The sequence below is a fragment of the Stegostoma tigrinum genome, unplaced genomic scaffold (assembly GCF_030684315.1).
Source record: "Stegostoma tigrinum isolate sSteTig4 unplaced genomic scaffold, sSteTig4.hap1 scaffold_130, whole genome shotgun sequence".
NCBI lineage: Eukaryota > Metazoa > Chordata > Chondrichthyes > Orectolobiformes > Stegostomatidae > Stegostoma > Stegostoma tigrinum.
Window position 1 is genome coordinate 427,733 of NW_026728078.1, and position 21,631 is coordinate 449,363.

Below are 21,631 nucleotides of genomic sequence, written 5' to 3' on the forward strand. Positions count from 1 at the left end.
TTAGCGGGATGTTAGAAAGCAAAGCGGTGTTATTTTCAGAAAATGGTTACAAACCAGAGATTTTAAAAGGATTAGTTCCACCCCTTTCCCACCCCCCCCCCCCAACACGCACTCTTTGGTAGGGGTTTCCTTTAAGAGCGCTTCCAGAAATAAACCTGCCTTGGCCCAGGATCTGTCCTATTTGGTATGAGAGGGATGTGATGATTTGGCTCCTGTACAATCTTCCTCCGCCATGCGGCAGGGTAGGAGCATTGAAAGCAGATCTCAGCTCTTGTGGAGAAAAAGAGAGAGCGTGAGGCAGCGGCTGCGAAACGCGATGGGGGTGAGGACGGACTGAAGAACCATGGCATCGCCGCTGTGTACTTAGTGCAGCCACCAGGCTGTCGGGGGAGGACAGCAAGGAGAATTTTGTGTTGTCCTTTTTATTTGCAATAATCCGGGGTGGGGAAGGGGAGAGAGAGCTGAGATAATGGGAACTGCAGATGCTGGAGAATTCCAAGATAATAAAATGTGAGGCTGGATGAACACAGCAGGCCAAGCAGCATCTCAGGAGCACAAAAGCTGACGTTTCGGGCCTAGACCCTTCATCAGAGAGGGGGATGGGGAGAGGGAACTGGAATAAACAGGGAGAGAGGGGGAGGCGGACCGAAGATGGAGAGTAAAGAAGATAGGTGGGGAGGAGAGTATAGGTGGGGAGGTAGGGAGGGGATAGGTCAGTCCAGGGAAGACGGACAGGTCAAGGAGGTGGGATGAGGTTAGTAGGTCGATGGAGGTGCGGCTTGTCGGGGGGAGGAAGGGATGGGTGAGAGGAAGAACCGGTTAGGGAGGCAGAGACAGGTTGGACTGGTTTTGGGATGCAGTGGGTGGGGGGGAAGAGCTGGGCTGGTTGTGAGGTGCAGTGGGGGGAGGGGACGAACTGGGCTGGTTTAGGGATGCTAAATCTCCCCTTCCCCCACCGCATCCCGAAACCAGCCCAGTTCGTCCCCTCCCCCCACTGCACCACACAACCAGCCCAGCTCTTCCCCTCCACCCACTGCATCCCAAAACCAGTCCAACCTGTCTCTGCCTCCCTAACCTGTTCTTCCTCTCAGCCATCCCTTCCTCCCACCCCAAGCCGCACCCCCATCTACCTACTAACCTCATCCCACCTCCTTGACCTGTCCGTCTTCCCTGGACTGACCTTTTCTCTCCTCTCCACCTTCGGTCCGCCTCCTCCTCTCTCCCTATTTATTCCAGTTCCCTCTCCCCGTCCCCCTCTCTGATGAAGGGTCTAGGCCCGAAACGTCAGCTTTTGTGCTCCTGAGATGCTGCTTGGCCTGCTGTGCTCATCCAGCCTCACATTTTATTATTTTAGGAGAGAGAGCTGTTTTGGTTTGTGATACGAGAGACGAGGCTGTCTATGCCTTTCACCCATCGGTAGCTCTCCTCCTGTCCCTGCCTCTATGCACACACTCTGCCAGGCATAGTCTTCCTCCCTCTGTGTGTGTGTGTGTGTGTGTCTCTCTCTCGCTTCAGCTCCTAAAACCTAAGATGCATCGGATATAAAAACACGCACATAAACACACACACACACACACACATCAACAAGCCATGGAGAAAGATCAGGAATTACTGCAAGCTGTCAAAACCGAAGATGTAGCTGCAATGCAGAAGCTGTTGCAAAGGCCGAAACAAGGCAAAGCGAGTGAGTACCCTTTACACACTGTTCCATTGGCTGATGTGAATGTGCCTGCGTTTTTTTGTGTGTGTGTGTTTTGCAAATGTCCTGTTATTGTGGAGTAGGAGGGGAGGGAGTTTGGTCTGTTGTTCAATATGGGCTCTCCTATCTTGACCGATGCTGTTAGTGACTCTTGATACAGTGCAATCGGTGGGAATGTAGCATTAGCCTGAATAGTGCGTTCTCTCTCCCTCAGACAGCTCCCCTGCATCCCTTAGCTTCACAAGCCGGCGCTTTCTGCTCCTAACAGCGCAGATTGGACGTTGAGGATAGATAAGGTCAATACTGGGAATCCTAGATTCCCTTTCAACCGGGCAAGAGATTGCAGATGGTTTGTAGCGAATCCACGGTTGAGATACAACGCACAGAATCAGTTAGTATAAGGGGAAAGGTGGTTCTGGAGGTTTGCACTGTTCTGTTTCGGCAAAAAAAGTGCCCGACCAGAGAATATCAGGCCAGTGACTAAGATGGTTAAACAGCTAATTCTAGTGGAAAGCTGTCAAGAAGGTAATAGCTCAGAGTCTCGCTTCTGAGGAAGTGCAAACTGGAGATCTTGTTTGACCCACTCTGTGCATGTTGTTGTTGCTGTGTTGCAAAGAGAGCCTAGAGACGTGAGGGGGGACTCGGATGTGACAAATGCAGTGACTCCACACCCGGGCAGTGGTTTGGCAACATGATTCGGACCCCGTTAGCTTGCAGCCCTCTGACGCTGTTCCCTTACTGCCGGATGCTCACTGGCTCGCACGCCCCAAACAACCGGGGCTATTTTAAATTTAACCCCTTGATTGATGGGCTGACAAGTGCCTGTTGATGACAAAGCAATAGATGCTGCAGATCTGGTAATTGGAAGCAGTTTTGCTGGGAGACGCTTTAATTGATAGATTTCAATTCTAAAATTAACCAGGATTAAACGGGGGAGACCTCGAGCTGGCTGATCTATGATGTAGTAATAACAGTATTTTCGGAAAGATTGTCTGAGACGCAGGAGTGATGTCTCTCCCAGCTATCCTGGCTGCAAGGAGGAGGAAAAGGCAACCCTTTCCGAACAAGGCACAGTGAGGATTTCTGAAACATTTATGTATCGCTTAACTGGAAACTTGATAATGTACGCCACAATGTGGGAGGGGGAATCTTATTCAGTTCTATATTTGCCTAAAGCTTCACTCCAGATATTTTGTTAAAAATAAAAGAATAATGGGATTTGAAGGGTACACTGTGAGTAAATCGTGGGAAAATGTTAATTTATTTTGATGTGACTTGCTCCTACATGAGTAAAACATATTGTGATTAAGGATGATGGAATAAACTAAAAGCATTATTTGCCAGGATGAGATTCTGTCATAGTCTGGAGATGCGCTGCTCTGCTATCCAGTTATGAAGAGCTGCTGTAGTTGTGTTCTACAAGACTCCAATTGTTGGATGCAGTGGAAGTCTTTCAGGAGAAGACACCATGTCCCTTTTAAAAATAGTTTCTTACTGATTTATCATGTCACACACAGTACTTTGATTTGTAATTTTCTGGCTTATTCTCTGGTGTTGACAACCTTTGTGGGTTGACTCTCCCTTTGACCTCATGATCCCTGTTGAGTTTAGATTTTGAATGCGTGGCCTCTGCATTTGTTGGATTTCTCTCGATTGGTTCTCTAAGTTCACTGACTGAATGCAACACTGTATCAATGTTTACCAATAATGATCATATCTGTGATGATGATGCTATTTTCCTTGGGACAGATAATGAAAATCTCCATGCTTCACAAAGTCTGTCTTCGTGTCTATTGGTGCTCCATAATTGGTGACCATGCCTTCAGCTGACAATGCCTTAAGCTCTGGAATTTCTTCCATAAACCTCACCACTCCTTTACCACCACCCCCCCCCCGACCATGTTCTCCTTTACTTTATTGGTTATAAAATACCAGAGCGGTTACCTGTGTTGATATCGCTAGTGTCACGTTTGATTAGATCATTCCTCCTATGAAATATTGTGAGACATTTTACTTTTACCAATGCAAGATGCATACATGCTGTTGTTATTAGACAATAAGTCGAGGTGGGAGGGTGCGGTATCATTGGGATTTAAATGGCTGGAGAGGCCTAACGCCAAATACCCAGCAGGTTGGGGCTGGGTTTGAGGGTGGGGTGGCAGATGGTGACTGTCTCTTCTAAATTAGCCCATGCTCCCATTAGAGGATCATATGTAATGCCTTGCTTATCACCAGTCTTCAAAATTCTGACAACACCCCAACTCCCCAACATATCCTCACTAGGGCCTACCAATTCTTCTCACTTGGTGAGCTGAATCTGGAACAATTGCCTAAGTCCCAAGTGCAATACCAGTAATGATCACGTCTTCTGGTGGTGCTGCTGGTACAGTGCTGGAATGCTGCCAATCTCTTACTGGCCTGAATCTCTCTGAGGCAGGACATCTTCATGTATGAGCGGAGCAATCAACCCATCAGATGGTTACAGAGCTTGGCAGACTTCCCCACCTCTGTGCTTGTAGTCAAAGAGGTGGGGAACCCAGAGTCTTGTGTCATTCAGCCCTGAGGCAGTTGACCCTTACTTGCCTTCTGAAGTAGTATAGCAAATAGTTCATAAAAATGGGCAATAAAATGGTGACTTTGCCAGCATAATCCACATAATTAGAACTTTTCTTTATTAAATTGGGAACTCTGTGTGGTGTGTGCAATGCTAATGGAAGTACAGATCCTGGCTAAGCCCAGTGTTCTGTCTCCACCTCCCATGATAATACAAGGTACTGACTGATTGGTTTCTTGGCTGAGACTGTGGTCACTTAGTTGGCAGCCAAAAACACGAAGCAGTGTTTTTAGGAGAGGATGGGACAAAATATTTAGAGTGTCGAGAGGGTCCATAAAGTTTTGCAACTGAAGACATAAAAGCTGCTAGAGTTTAAAAATAACTTGGATCTGTATTTGAACTAACATTAATGTAGAGGGCCAAGAGCTGGAAAACAGGATTCAACTTGATTGTTTTAATTTGGCTGGCAAAGATGCGCTGGGCCAAATGCTCTCCTTCCATTGCTGCAAATTTCCACGATACTCCAAAATCATGTCCAAGATTTCTGAAGAAGGGTCTTGGCTTGAAACATCAGCCTTCCTGCTCCTCTGATGTTGCTTGGCCTGCTGTGTACATCCAGCTGTACACCTTGTTATCGCTATTGTAGAGCATCTATGTGTCCCACTGTTATTTTACTATCGTGCCAGATGTGTCGTACATGATTTCTCTGCAAGTTGGTATGACAAATTAAAATGATGAGACATTTTTATTCTCTTAATGATAAAACTCAAAATTCCAACTGCACCTATGTCAACTCCTGTGCTGTGACATGTCTTTACAGATTGAAAGGTGCATTTTATTTCAGTTGGGCTGATTCTTGGATTTCTGCCAGACTTCAGCAGTTTGAGGTTTGCTGTGACAATTCCATGCCTTTTGACCTTCAACACAATCACAATGAAAATGACGTGGAAATTACAATATGGATACTGTGTGTGTGTGTGTGTGTGTGTGTGTGTGTGTGTGTGTGTGAACCTTGTGATATTTGATATAATCAGTGGCGTTACTTTGGAGAGGTTTTGGTCTCCCCTTTGAATATTGAAGTGGAATGTAAAGCTCTTCCAGAAGTTCGCTAATGACATAGAACATCAGTCTGATGAAAACCTACCTCTTCCCCTTGCTACTATCTACTTGTTATTGCAGTATCAGTTTCTGAGACATGCCTTAGAATCCATGAAAGACGTGAAGAAAGGCAAACAGTTGCCACTCACTCTAACCAACGTTTTTGTATTAAGATTTTACCCTCTACATGGACATGAGTCTTAATCCCATGTGCCCACTCTGTTCCAGTGAATGCTTTATTCATCCTTACTTTGACCACTTGCTTAACCTATTCCTAAATATTGACTTGGCTGCCTGTTCAGTCATTAATTCTGGTTGCACGTTTTGAACTCTATGTGTTTGATGCAGCAGTTGGAAACAAGGGCTTGTGCTGCTTTAGTTATACCATCAATAGAGACTTTAAATAGTCATTAAAGAAAGGAAGAACTGGCACTGAATAAATTACCTGGGGTTTTTTTGTATTCATTCTTAGAATGGAGCTGCTGCTGCCTGGCAGGTATTTATTGCCCACTCATAGCTGCCCTTGACAAGGTGTTGGTGAGCTGCCTTCTTGAACCATGGCTTGGAGGGCAACTTGCAGGTGGTTGTATTCCCACAAATTTGCTGCCCTTATCCTTCTAGATGGTAGTATTTATGAAAGTGTTGGTTTCTAAAGAGCCTTGGTGAATTTATGCAGGGGATTTTGTAGATGATGTGCACAGCTGCTACTTCCCATCACTGGTGGAGGGAATAAATTTTTCTCACTATTGCTTTGTTAACTGTAGCAGCTTGCTGTGCCTAAATTGACTGCTGCATTTCCTGACATTGCAATAGTGACTACACTTCCAAAATATGAATACTGCTGAGAAAAGGCATATATTGCTCCAGTTTTTCAACTTGCACTTAACAGGACAATTCACATCAAATAGAATGTAAAAGGATCAACTATTATAGTCAATAAGAAGGGAGTCCTGGTGTTTTCCCTGTGGAAACACCTCAGAGTCCACTGTAATTGCTTTATTCATCTTTTACTTCAACCATTTGCTGTACCTGTTGCTAAATATCGATGTGGTTCCACTTCCAAATGAATCAGCACTCTCTTTGTGTACAGCTTTTCCCTTCACTTCTTGCAAATTGCCCCAATAAGTGCAAGATGAAAAGGATAAACAAAATGTATTTTTTCAAGTTCTGTATTACTAACTGATTACTGCCAAAATACTTCATTGGCAGTAAAGTGCTTTGTAATGTCCTGAGGTCATGAAAGGGAAGAAAGAGAAGGCTTTCTTTCTTAACATTGTGCATTTCACAGCTTTAGGATATCCCAAACAACTTCTGGCCAAGAGAATAGTTGAGAATTGGAGTCACTGTCGTAATGTGGAAACACGGCAGTCCATTTGTGCGCAGTGAGATCTCACAAACGGCAACATCACAGTGACCAGAAAACCCCTTCAGTAATATCAGTTCAGAGCTTAGTATTGACCAAAACACCAGGATAACTCTGCTTGACAACAGAGGCATTATATTACCTGAGAGGGAATACGAGTATTTAACAACTAGACACCTGAAGCCACAATTTCCAAGGGTAGAGTGTTGGTTCGAATGGTATCATCCAAAGGTCAGCACCTCCAACAATGGAGCACTGGGTATGTTAGCCTAGATTTTCTTCTCAGGTCTATAGATCCTGACTTGAACAATGACATTCTGTCTTAACGGTTGGAGTGAAACCCACTGAGCTGCAGCTAATATCCAATGATTGATCTGTATAGTGAGTGAAAGGAAAATGGTGTAAACACCACACTGTGCAGCCTGCTCTCATTCACTCACTCGGAGCAAATTTTCAGAAACTTGCCAGTAGATTGCGAGTGCACCTTCTTATTAAGCTGCTGCTTGTAGCCGCTCCTGCCAGGAGACCTGCTGTCATGGTGTGCCAATTCTGTCTGTCTTATGCCACCCTCATACATCGGTTGTGGTTTGTTGGCAGCCATTCTGTGACCTGTTCCTGGGAAGATAGGGTTCTTCTGTGAGGAAAGGTTGGATCTGTACCAGTTGGAACTTAGAAGAATGAGAATTGATCCTATGGCAATATATAAAATCCTGAGGGGACCTGATACGTTGTGTACAGGGAAAATGTTTCCTCTTGTGAGGGAATCTCAAAAAAGGGGTACAATTTAAGAACAGGAGGTCTTCTTTCTATGATGGAGACGAGGAGGATTTCCATCAGAGGGGTATGGGTCTGTGGAATTCTCTTCCCCAAAAAGTATTGGCGGCTGTACCATTGACTTTATTCTAGGTTGAGTTAGATGGTTTTTTGATAGATGTGGGAGACGAGGGCTTGGGGAAAAGGGACAGAGGGGCTTGAGTCCACAAGCAGATCAGCCACTGAATGGTGGAGCAGTGTTAAAGGGCTGAATGGCTTTCTGTTGCTCTCAAATGACATGTTCCTATATTCCGTTCTAACATCCATCATCCAACTGCACATAGGTTGACCCCTCTTCCTGCTGCTGTCCAGAATCTCTTAGCTTGTAAGCTCAGATCAAATAGGCAAAATTGTGACTCTTTTTTTCTGGGTGTCACTTATTAAACTTGGAGAGAGGAAAAAGGAATATATGAGTACCTTTTGTTCTTCTCATTTTAGATTCAATCTTTTTATAATATTTCTGAGAACTGCTTGAGAAACAGAGTCATAGAATCATACAGCATGGAAACAGACTCTTCAGTCAAACCAGCCCGTGCCAAACATATTTTCGAGCTAAACTCGTCCCACCTGCCTGCTCCTGGTCCATAACTCTCCAAATCTTTCCTGTTCATGTACGATTCTAAGTGTCTTTTAAGTGTTATAGCATCTAACTCAGGAAATGAATAGTTTTATTGTGGGTGCATGTGGAATGTACTGTATCATGGTGAGGGAAAGTAAAAGGTGTATTCAGATTGAGGAAATGAATGCTGGCCTGAACAGAATTGGTTGCTTTGTATGGCCTTATTGATTTTGCTTGCCTCTCGTACCTTGTCATAAAACTGCTTATAACTTCAAGGAAGGAGAATAGCAATTGCTGTGGGTTTTGCAGAACACATTGTAAGTACATACAGATTTATTTTTTAAAAAAGCTATTAAACCAAAGAAATGGAATTGCACAATAAATCAGAAAGTAATGTGGCAGCCTAGCTGCTTGTTGAAGCACTTAGACTTTGTATAGATGGCTTTGTGCTTTGCCATCCACTTTCCACAATGGTTAAAATCATAAAATTGTACAGCACAGAATGAGTCCATTCAATCCGTTATGCCTGGGTTGACTGGCGAAAAGAGATTTCTGATCTGCCCCACTTGCCACTGTTTTCTCTGCACCACTGCAAATAGTTCCCATTTTAAACTACTTCATTCCTCCTGCCTCAGAGCATCTTGCTTTCATTGTGCTGCTTGGGTTGCCCTAGAAACACTATTGGCAAAGTGGGTGGCAAGAGAGCTGATTCATTCTGAATGCCTCTTTTTAAAATATTATTTATTTATTGAATGTGGGCATCACTGATACGGGGCCAGCATTAATTGCTCATGAGCAGATGCTCCTGAGCTGCCTTTCAAAACCACAGTATTAGCAAAGCAATGATAAGGAGGGAGCTGCAGAATTCTCAATCAGTAAAGATGATGGAATGGCAACAGTTTCATGTCAGGATTGTGTGTACATCCAAAGATTGGAGGGAAACTGAGAAGTGATGCCCCCGTGTGCCTGCTGTCCTTGCCCTGCTGGTTGGTCGATGTTGTGGGTTCTGGAGAAACCTTTGAAGAAATGTTGTTGCGTTACTGCACTGTATATTGTAGATTCCAGTTGGAGCATCCACATTAAGGCATCTACTTGCATCCTCATTCGAGATTCTCTATTCTGAGCGTAGGGAGCCACTTACTATGCTAGTATTGTATGGTGCTGACTGTTTACAAGCTGCCAATCAAGATGAAGTCATGGAGAAAAGAAATAGCTGTGATGTGAAGGTACATGACCGATTCCATTGTTACTGTATTGGCTTAGTAGAAATATCACCATTGCGTCAAAAGGTTGTGGATTCAAGTCACTTTCTAGAAATATGAGCACGTTTCACTGCAGTATTGAAGGAGTGCTGCAATGTCAGAGGTACTTTTTTTTGGGTGAGAAATTAAGTTCAGGTTTGGCCTTCACCAAATATTGTACTTATTTGGCTGAAAAAAATGCTTTGGAGATGTCCTGAAGCTCAGAGAGAGATTATATAAAGGCAAGTTATTTGTGGATTTCTGTCGGAGAGTTGGCTCCAGTTATATTTTCTCAACAGCTCATTCTTCTGTGTGATTTGAAGCTAATATTCGTAACTTTCAAATTTTACAATCTATTCCTGAAATGTTTGATGCCCTATAAGGCACTCTGTATTGTTCATCTTTTTAAAAATGAAAGAAGAGGAATTCTGTTGCATGAGGATTCTCCAGTGGCTTGTATAATATTGGGCATAGTATAATTTCATTTAGAAAAATGATGAGATTACAACCATATTTAATAACTAAATACCATGCTTCACTTTGCAGAAGTCATGATAATACAAATTAGGTGCTTTTTAATAATGTGGGGTACATCGAGCAGTTAAGTGTAATTTGGATGAGTAGGTGCAGCTTTACAGAGTCCTCCTATGATCTAAAATACAGAGATGCTCATTGTATTTGGAGTGGCGATTGGATGGGAGGAGGAGGCTGGCCTTATTTTATCTGTATTTATTATTATTTCCAGAAGCCTGGAGCTTATCAAACCAGAGTAGTGCTTGATATTTCAATGTGTTGACCTATCTACCAGTGGAAAGAAAAGTTATGAAAGTACCAGATGCTGTCATAAAATGAATGAATTACATGTAATTTCTACCCCACACTCTCACAATCCTGATGGTTAATGTGGGTTATAGTTCAGTGAAGAATTTCTGGCAAAGAAAACAAAGTGCTTTATTCTATTGAACTATCAGACAAACATCAGATGAGTTTGTATCATTGAGTGACATGTTTTATTGGTGTTTGAGGAGTGAATGATCCTCCCTGACAGAAGCAAGAGACTCCTGCCCATTGATGCTTGATGACTGGCTGTAGCCAATTACTTGTGAGTGAATTTGAATGACTGTGACATCCAATAGGCAGAGCTGGTGGATGTGTCTTTTTAATATCGCAATTGCATTTCATAACCATATTGGAACACATGTATGAAGGCACAAAACCAATCCTTTTCCCTGACTGAAGACACTGGCATTTACCAGAGCTGTGGTTCATGATGAACCAATCACTATCAAATGACAGAGAAATAATACCATTTCAAAGCGAAGTTCACCCAGCTTTCAGCTGCATTGAAGATCCTTTCTTGTGGAGTGAAATAGAAAGTTCTATGTTAAGAAACGATGATTAGTCAAAACATAGCCTTTTACAATTAAATTACAAGCTGAAATGAGGCAGTACTGCAAAGTATGAGCAATGTATTTTTTCACGAGTAAAGCTGAGTCTGCAGTCTTAAATACTAATGTGCATCATTGCATTATCCCTTTGTATAAGTTATTCAAGATTAAGGTTAAGAGTCATGGTATTTGAATGTAGCAGAATGCACACTCATCCAGCAAACATCGGAGGGCTCGCATATCTTTCACACATCTTATATGAGGCCAACATTTGAGAAAGAACACCAGCTGCCAGGATTTGGTTCTCCAATTGAGCACCCACTATTTGCAGGAGTGTCATGAGACCAAGAATTGACTTGTTCTCAGTGGGAGCATCACAGGGCACAGAATAGTGACCATACATTCTATCAGGGCTGTAAATCTGAAACGTCAATTTTTCTGCTCCTCTTATGCTGCCCGACCTCTCATGTTCCTCCAGCTCCACACTATGTTGACTCTGACTCCAACATCTGCAGCTCTTGATATCTCCGAGTGACTGTGCATAGCAACCTTTTGAAAAGAGATATCACTTATGAGCAGCGGTTGTGGGTAGCTCTGATTCCCATTCCTTCCTTTCATCTGGCATGCAGAGATTACTAGTAATGTCTTCTTCATCACTTAGATCCGATAACATATCACAGACTGGTCTGTGTCATTCAATTCCAAACCAGACAGTTTTTGTACTGCCTGAGCCTTTGGTGGATATAAAATAAAGATGGTACTGGGGAAGGATCACCATAGCCTTTTAGCTATTCTACCCTCGTGGCCAAAACGACATAGATTCCCGAAGGTTGTACGTTTGGCATGGTATGTATGAAGTAAATACTAATAGTACGGAAATTGCTCTGAGATGCCTCAGAGCGGAATATGTTGTAAGGAGGAAAGTTGAATTCTAATGCACTTTCCATTACATTCAACTTGAAATATTTCAGCATATACTTGGTTGGTTAGCTGAGTTGGCTGGATGGCTGGTTTGGGATGCAAAATGATACCAATAGTGTGAGTCCGATTCTTGTACCGGCTGAGTTTACCGTGAAGGACTGTATGCCAGGGAGAAGTTGTAATTTCAATAATATTTGAAAAAACAAAGCTGTCAATAGGAAATTCTGCATTTTCACCGAGTTATCTCTTCAAAAGTCAGGAGGATACAGCGCAGAAACAAAAAGAAGGGGAATGGGTCAAAGCATCGCAATGTGGACAAGTCTGAGGCCGATCTCCTTAATGATGAGACCAGCAGCTTCAAAAGATTGGTGTGTCAAGACAAACAGACTATTACAGGATAGAGTTCAAGTAGAAAAGATTGCTTTTATCTCAAGGCAGTTCAAATTCATGAAGCTTGGCCAGACTGCATCTGGAATTCAATGTTCAGTTTTGGTCAGCATGCCTCAGAGAAGGCCTTTTGAGGAAGTAAATTGTAGATTCACCAGAATGATAGCAGGGCTTAAAGAGTTAAGTTATGGAGACCGGTTGTCTGGACATAGCTTATCTCTTCAGTTTAGATGGTCCACATTGATCTCAACAAAATATTTAACATGATGAATAGATTCATTAGGATAAATATAGAGGAACTGTTTCGTCTTGGGGTGAATCCAGAACACAAGATTAATACTTAATATTGGAACCCAAGCTGAGCAGGAGCAGCTGTCTATACAGAAGAGAGGGGAAATCTGAAATTCTCTCCAGAAGGCTGTGTTTGTGCATCATTTTAAATTTTCTGATAACATGGTGTGAAGCTGAATGAACACAGCAGATTCTCCAGCATCGGCAGTTCCTACTATCTCTGAAAAAATTTTCTGAGAGTTTTCTTTTGTTCAGTGAGGTTTTGAAGGAATTTAGAGCAAAGCGTGGGAAGATGAAGTTGAGCTGGGATCATCAATAATCCAATTGAATGATGGAGCCGGCCTATTTGAATGTTTTAATGAACATTATTTGTGAAGCGTGTACATCACATAGAGGTTTCAAGGTGATGACGTCTTGCTTTAATCTCTTCAAACTGAGAAAGACAGAACTTTAAACTAAAGCAATGTAAACAAATTAACTCAGTATGTACTCGGGCTCAGATACAATAGTATTTTCAATTGGCAACATCAATGTGATATAAAACCCATGATAATCTCAACGGACATAAGATGAACTGACTACTCTGACACATATCAGTTATGGTCAATAAAACTTGTGATCAGCAGTCAACCCACAATTGAAACTGATTCATGTCATTGGGTGCCTTTGTTTCCGATTAGTAGTAAACCTAAGGACATCTACATGCTACTGTAAATGTCAGCAAAGAAATCACTGGTGAGGAGTGAAAAAGTTGACGATGTGAAGACTAAATGCAAGGGTGCCCGTTATAATACCTTAAATTACAGGAAGAATAAAGTATTTGTTTTTCTGTGATATAAGATGCTCAAACAATGTGTGTACGATACATAGGTCAGGGTGTTTTCTATTGCATGCAAATACCATAGACTTTTGCCTTTATTCGGAAAAGATAAAAAAAAAGGTGTGCATTAGTATTTCAGTGGGAGGACTCTGCTTTGCTCCTGGAAAACATATTATTCATACACCACTGTAGAATATTGCCAAATTTTCCCTGTAGCTCGAGGTTAATTTCAAAGACTATGTTTTGACAACTTAATATGATGCTTTTCGTTATATTAATTTTTAAAATTATATTGGGCCAAATTTTTACAGGAGAACGAAAAATAGGTGAACCTGGATTTTAGATGTTATTTTCTCTCTATTTGATTGCTTTATAATTCTGATGGAATTACTGTGTGCCCTGTGTCTGCTTCATATGCTCTTCAGGCTCCAAATGCCTCAAGTATTATATTTTAATTATAGGAATAGGACAATCTAACTGTTGTTCAGTATGATATTTATATAGATTGAAGGAATTACTCATGGATGATGATTAAGTACTATCGATGGAACGCCCCCCTCATTTGTAATGACTGTCAGGCTCTATCTCCTTATCACTATGAATTCTCACATTATTTTACTGTTCTCTGTTCATTTAAACCCCAGTGGATCACTGAATCAATTGAACAGGTAATGGCAGGAAGGCAAACTGCTCAGACACACACAAACTGGTGTTTCTGTATCATAGGAGGCCTTACAGCTCCTTAAGCTTATTCTATCTTTAACTTAGATAACGGACAAACTGAATCCGAACTCCATTGACCTGCCCTGATTCCATCTTGCTTCATTTTGCCAAATGAAAATCTACCAGTCTCTCAGTTCTGAAACTTTCAATTGAAATTTAACCTTTTTGGACGTCAGAGTTCCAGATTTCCGTCACACTGTGTACAACGCTGCTTCCTGACGGTGCCCAAGATCGGCCTAGCCCTGATGTTACGTTTATGCTGTGTCGTTCAGAATTCCCAAACCAAATGAAACAGCCGGAACATTGGAACAGGAAGAGGCCATTTAGTCTCTCAAGCCTGTTCTGCCACTTTGTGAGATCATAGCCAACATGTGACCCAACTCTGTCTTGCCACCTTTGCTCTATGTTCTTTGATACCCTCAGCTAACAAAAATAAATCAATCATTTTTTAAAAAAAATTGACAATTGTGAAGTAAGGTCTAAATGCAGCCACCCTTTGTATAAAACAATTATTCCTGAAAGGCCTGACTCAAATTTTTTGAAGACGCTCGCCGCCATAGACTTTCAAATGAGCAGAAACATCTTTTTACGACTTTTCCCCTTATTATTTGAAAATCTTCAATCAATTTATGCCTTAATATTTTTGAATTATAGCAGGTACAGCCCTTGTTTGTGTAATCTCTCTTCATTATTTCGCCCTTGTAGGTTTTTAGAAGTATTATTCTGATAAACCTACATTTACAAGGTTAGAATATCCTTTCTAAGACATGGTGTCCAAAACTCCTCTTGAGATGTGGTCTGTCTGGAGCTTCATATCACTGAAGCATGATTTCTATCCTGTTGCATTCTAGTAAGGCCATTAGCCTATTCAATTATTTCATTTTCCCCTGTCTACCCAATAGAGTGCTTTAATCACCGCACATACCAGGAAGCAATGGGAGATCTGTTGATTCCCCTCAGCAAAATGTTTTGCCTCAAGTTGGTACCTTTGGGTGGAAGGTATTCGAAACTGAGGCAGATATTGAACCTGTAATGTTCTGTCCATGACATGGACTTACCTGTGGAATAATTTGCCTCTTTTTGAAATTAAAGTTCAAAACACATTCTCTCAGCTAATTCACTCCTTCTTCAATGCAATGAAATTGTCTTTAGCTTTCCCAGTTTTCTATTTCTTTCACAAGTTGAAAACCCAAGTCAGCCTCCTGCTGCTTATGGACTGGGCCGTATCATGCAGTACATGCTGTGGTTGCTGATTGGTTTGTGGAATTGTGACTAGTTGTGGATGCTACAGGTCATCAGCCTGACGACAGCTCTCTGGTTCCTGGGAAAGTGAACAGCTTGTGGGTGTGAATGATACCGTGGAAGCCTTCAGGCCTCAGAAATGGAAGGTAGAGTCTCTCTTTGTCTCTGCAGTAAATAATACTTGGAACTAAAAGAAAGCCAGTTGTTTCGCTCAACACTTGTTGTAAGCTGTTGCTTTTAACCGATAAGCCAAAGACTTTGTAATTTGTGAACTGGTCGCTCTGTGCCTCCTATGAAGCAGTGAAGGAAACAAAAAGAAAGATCAGAGAACTGAAGGATTCGGGAAACAAAATTTTTATTTATTCATTCACAGGGTGGGGGCGTTGCTGGTTAAGCCAGTATTTATTGCCCTTCCCTCTTTGCCCAGAGTCAACCATGTTGCTGTGGGTCTGAAGTCACGTGTAGGCCAGACCAGGTAAGGAAAGCAGTTTGCTTCCCTAAATGACATTTGTGAACCAGACGGCTTTTTCCGACAGTCAACGATGGATTCGTGGTCATTGTTTAGACTCTTAATTCCAGATTTTTAAATTACATTCAAATTCCACCGTCTGTCACGGCAGAATATGAATCCAGGTGCCCAGAATATTACTCGGGTCTTTGGCTACACAGTCCAAGGCCCTCCTTGGCCCCATTCCTCCTTATCTTGGTCAATCCCTCCAAATCTAAAACTCTCTGTGATTCTTTCATTCCTTCAAATCTGGCTTCTTCCACATCCTTAATTTCATAGAATATAACATAGAACATTACAGCACAGTAGAGGCCCTTCGGCCCTTGATGTTGTGCCGACCAGCCAGACCAATCTGAAGCCCATCTAACCTACACTATTCCATATGCTTGTCCAATGACGTCTTAAATGTACTTAACTTTCCTTTGTCTTCACTGTTCCAGCAGTTTTAGCTTCAGGTTCCTACTGCCTTACCATTGTAATTCCCTCACAAACCTCTCTCTGAATCTCCACGATCTGTTTCTGCTCACTTAAAGTGCTCACCTTTTGGTCACTTGTCCTTATATATCACGATGTAGCTCAATGTAAAAAATTACCCAATGACTTCTCGTGAAGCAACTTGGGACTCTAAAAACACTACATATTAACAAGTTATTCTTGAGTGATAATGGGAACTGCAGATGCTGGAGAATCCAAGATAATGAAATGTGAGGCTGGATGAACACAGCAGGCCCAACAGCATCTCAGGAGGGTCTAGGCCCGAAACATCAGCTTTTGTGTTCCTGAGATGCTGCTGGGCCTGCTGTGTTCATCCAGTCTCACATTTTATTAACAAGTTATTCTTGTTGTATTTAACAGCATTTACATCCAGTATGGACTGGCTTTATTGAAGTTCTTGTCTCCCATCCCATATTAAAATAGAATGTTCATGTGTTAAAACACTTCCAGATGGAAACCATTGTGTTAATTATATGCAGCATCAATCTGAGAAAAAATTGACTTATTTTGATTGGGTAACATTCTGTGAAATATGTGCCCATTGTAAAGGAGTGTGTTATGATCCCGTGACCCTGTCACACATGCAACACAAATTTAATTGGCTCCATGATTCTTGTGTGTTTCACCTTATTGCTTGATGACCTAGCCATTCATTTTAATCAATGCATCAATGTGGCTTCTAGTAGTCAGAACCTTTTGTATTTCAGTTAATTTGAGCTTGCCTCTACTTTTACTTTTATCATGGTTTTAGCCTTATACAAAAAGATGAAAAAATGACAATTCTTGCATTTATTTGGCATATTTCATGATTTTGGGATGTGTTACAACCTAAGAGACACTTCTGAAGTGTAGGTGCGGTTGTGATGGAGGAAATGTAGGTTGACAGGGCTGCACACAGCAAGATCCCAGTAATAGCAAGGATACCAGGAAAAACTTGACAACAGCAGCCATGGGATCCTTTATGCCAAGCATCATCATACAGAAGTGCTGAGAAAATGGGGAGGCGGCAAGGCGAAGACAGTCTTACTGTCTGAGGAGTCCCGAGGACGAGGGCAATGTACTGAGGTCGTTGGTTCAAAGCCTGCCATGGCAGTAACTGAAATGGAATTAGTGGCAACCACGTTGAATGTTGTGAAAACTCATTTGGTTCACTAGTACCCTTTAACTGCTATTCTTAGCTGGTCACTTGCCCCCTGCTTGTGACTTGATACCCACAGCGATGGGTGCCTGCTCTCTGGGATGGCTTAGCAAGGCACCCAGTTACATCAAAATTTGACAAAACGTAAAGAAAAGAATAGACCACTGTATGGTCAAAACAACGAACCCTGGACTGTTTCTGGGTCTCCCTATCTGGATCAAAACCATTCTGCCTATACTTGCAGAGGGCCGAGCAGGACTTGATTTGTTCTTTCAACACGTCAGAGCAAAGCATTAATGTCTGTGATTGGTACTGAGGTAAAATGGGGCTGGTCTTCTGGCAGTTCCTTGAAAATAGAAAGGCACAAAATTTCAGTCCCTTGTCCAACTCAAGATAGCTACTGTACTTAACCCCTTAGAAGTGTAAGTTTTGTAATTGATACCACAGAATCCCTGCAGTACTGATAGAGGCTATTCAGCCCATCAGGTCAGCACCAACTCTTTGCAGAGTATCGCACCTGCCTTATCCCTGTAACCCAGCATTTACGAAGCCTGCTCATCTCTGGACACGACAGACAATTTGGCCCCCACACCTCAGGAAGGACATACTAGCCCTGGAGCGTGTCCAGCGGAGATTCACACGGATCATCCCTGGAATGGTAGGTTTAACATGTGGTGAACGGCTAAGGATCCTGGGATTGTGCTCATTACAGTTTAGAAGTTTGGGGGGAGATCTGATAGAAACTTACAAGATAATGTGTGGTTTAGAAGGGGTGGACGCTAGGAAGTTGTTTCCGTTAGGTGGGGAGACTAGGACCGGTGGGCACAGCCTTAAAATTAGAGGGGGTAAATTTAAAACTGAAATGAGACGACATTTCTTCAGCCAGAGAGTGGTGGGCTTGTGGAATTCATTGCCACGGAGTGCAGTGGAGGCGGGACCTTGGATGCCTTCAAGGCAGAGATCAACAAATTCTTGATCTCAGAAGGAATCAAGGGCTACGGGGAAAGTGCAGGGAAGTGGAGTTGAAATGCCCATCAGCCATGATTTAAATGGTGGAGTGGACTTGATGGGTCGAATGGCCTTACTTCCACTCCTATGTCTTATGGTCTTACGGTCTTAATTTACCATGGCCAATCCACCCGACCTGCACATCTTGGGACTGTGGGAGGAAGCTGGGGCACCTAGAGGAAGCCCACGCAGACAAAGGGCAGAATGTGCAAACTCCACACAGACATTTGCCAGAGGTTAGAATTGAACTGGGTCCCTGGTGCTGTGAGGCAGCAGTGCGAACCACTGAGCCACTGTGCCATATTAATAGTGATGTCAAACAGATAGCCACATTTGTCTAAAACTGGAGTCTGTGGCTGGTGTACACACTGGGAACTGAGTTAGGATCCAATGAGCCAGTGCTCCTTAAACATCTTGCCACTGTGACCCATTTTGAGGCCTAAAACATCTTGCATCCCCTCTGTGAGGCATGTATGGGTGCGGGGTCATTGGGGGAAGTTGAGTTGTTGGGTGGCCTGTGAGAACAGGAAACTGTTAGAATAGGCACACAGTTGATAGAACATGGTCAGAACTTTGTGAATATCATTCCTACCTCAGAACCTGTAGCCTCAACATTTCAGATCATTTTGGGAAAGATCACATGGAGTGCTGCGCTACAGCTGCAGCACTGAGTTTCTGCCACTAGTTGTCCTCAGTGAGCAACGGGAAGTCAGAGATCTTTTACAATGATGGAAGCCAATGAACATGTTCCAATGTTTTCCGTAGAGCCAGCCGGTTTCGAAGGAAAAAAAAACATGCCTAGCCCTCAGAAATCTTTCAAAGTAACTCTTACAGTAGATCATCTTACAGTACAATGACAATTCGTAGACAAAGCTGGTGGCTACCCATGCACAGAAAGATCCCACAAATAGGGAATGGAGTGATTTAACATTTACATAGATTTTTACAGCATAGAAACTAACTATTCAGCTGATGTGGTCCATTTTGGTGCATTTGGTTGATGCTTATTTCAGATGGGGAGGATAGGATGCTAGTTGAAAAAGAACAGTGGTGAAAACCACCAAATATATGCAATTAGATTATTCATTGGTCCACATAAAGTAAACCATTGCTGCTGTAATTCTGATTTGGAATTACTTGGCATGGCATTGGCAGTCTTAGAATCTCTAAAACAATAGCTCATGTGATGGATAATGTCATACATTTTCAGTATGGAACCAATTCCCTACTATCAACCCATATTCTACCTGACCTAGGAGTGCTTGATATTGGTACAAGATGCAAGGTCTGGAAAGCCTTTCCTTTTCTCAGCTGAGACATCCTGGCAGATAGAAAACATGATAATTTCTGGGAAATGTTGCCAAGTACGCTGTCAATTTGAAACTTCCCTCCTGAAGAAATACATTCTTAAGCAACACTTATGCAAGTTTGCTATTAGTTTTAATTGTTCTATTCAGAAATAAGCTTCATGCTGGCAGAAAGGCTATTTCATTTTAAAGGGTGACTTCTCTTGCAGCCATATTTGCTGACAACAACATCATTGTCCTTGACTTCAGATCAACCACAACTTCACTTTTGTTGGAATTTCCTAGAATCATAGAATCCCTACAAGATTCTGCCGAGTGAATCTGCACCGACTTTCCAAAGAGCATCCCACCCAATTCATCCTATCCCTATAACCCTGCATTTCCCATGGCTAGCCCACACACCCCTGGACACTATGGGCAACGTAGAATAGCCAGTCCACCTAACCTGCACATCTTGTGGAAGGAAATTGGAGCACCTGGAGGAAATCCACACAGACATTTCATTTCAAATAAAGCAGCATTATATTTTTAAATAAACAAAAATGTACCTACTGCAGGGTTTGGGATGACACTCTCATACATGACAACTCCCACGAACTAAAGTTGCCTGAAAAAAAATCATCTGTCCATGTTTGCCATTGTTCCTTTAAGAGGTGAGTCCACTCTTCTCTGGCAGGCTATTAAAATTCTGTCTTTTTTTTAATGAAGCAGCTTTTTATCACTCTTTCTCCCCAGCACTCGATTGGAAAAGAGCTCTCTACAGCTAATTGACTTGAGGAGTTGTTGATAAGAATGGTCATATTTGCGACTGCTGTCACTTAATCTAATTACAAATTGAAGCTTCTCCTTTCATGACAAATAAGATGTACAGCTCTCCCTCTTTCTCCCCCCCCGTCCCCCCACCTTTCTAAACACCACTCTTTTCTTCCGGCTTTTAAATGCCAAGAATAATTATAGTTTTGCAGACGTAGCGGGGAGGACAGATTTGGGAAGAAACATAGAATTATGTGTACCCAACCTTGGAGCCTGATGTTTTTCGACTCGGCTCACTCGTGACCTTAAACAGATGTCTGAATAAATGCTCTCTGATGAAGGGTCTAAGCCCGAAACGTCAGCTTTTGTGCTCCTGAGATGCTGCTTGGCCTGCTGTGTTCATCCAGCCTCACATTTTATGATCTTGGATTCTCCAGCATCTGCAGTTCCCATTATCACTATGAATAAATGCTGATCTCCCACCTCAGTAGTTCTTTTAAAGAGTGTTGCAGAATTGGTGTTTTGTAGTAATGGGGATAATTTTAACAGCCAGGTTTGACTGATGGTCTACAAACAAATTCTTGCACTTGAAAGGACACCATCTGATGGAAATTAAATACTTTGCAGTGGTGCCTATAAGCTCTACCAGCCTGTTAAAGACTTTGTGGGATTTTGGAGTGCAACACTGCTTTTGTATAATGGCTGTGCCTACACTGCACTGCTAGATGCATATTGACTAAAAAACCTCAAATCATGGCTAACTTGCTGCCTTTCCTTGTCTGACATATGAACTGGTGTAGGCCAATCAGCTTTTCTGTTTGTTATTACAGAGATTCCAGCGCAGACAGGCAGTGTACCTTTAAAACAGTTACTTGACATCATGTGTAACACTCTTGCATAAAGATACCCACCTCACCTTCAGTCAAGCTCTCAGACAATTAGGTCAGTCTGGCATGTTCAGTCAGCTACGTGCATGTAATTTGTAGTAACATCAATAAGCACTGAAACCAGACTATGAGTACGAGATGCTATAGCAGTGTAAATAGTTAGTGTTGTTAATGAACTTCAAGACATCTGTCTCAGTCTTTGTGGTATATGTTATGTGAGCTAACATATAGGACAGCACTCAGACCATATCATATCTAGAAGACACATCATTCTAAAGCTGGTGCTATTATGCAGTTAGATTAAGGTTGATTGGCCTTAAATCCCAAGGCAGCAGATGGTGAAATTTTAATTCAATAAAATCTGGAGATAAAAAAGAGACTAATGGCAGCAATCAAATTATTGCTAATTGTCATGAAAATTCAGCTGGTTTGCCAG

At 42.3% G+C, this 21,631-nt stretch overlaps 1 long non-coding RNA gene across 4 annotated transcripts in view; it reads left to right on the forward strand.

The window, feature by feature from the left end:
• Window positions 1-21,631, forward strand: part of LOC132207715 (uncharacterized) — a 327,862-nt gene that overhangs the window by 239,676 nt on the left and 66,555 nt on the right. For 2 of the 4 annotated variants that reach the window (XR_009443733.1, XR_009443735.1), the window contains exon 1: window positions 1,081-1,684. The exons of the other annotated variants lie outside the window; for them this stretch is intronic. This is a non-coding gene — a long non-coding RNA (uncharacterized LOC132207715). Of the gene's footprint in view, window positions 1-1,080; window positions 1,685-21,631 lie in introns of those variants that run through there. 4 annotated transcript variants of the gene reach the window in all.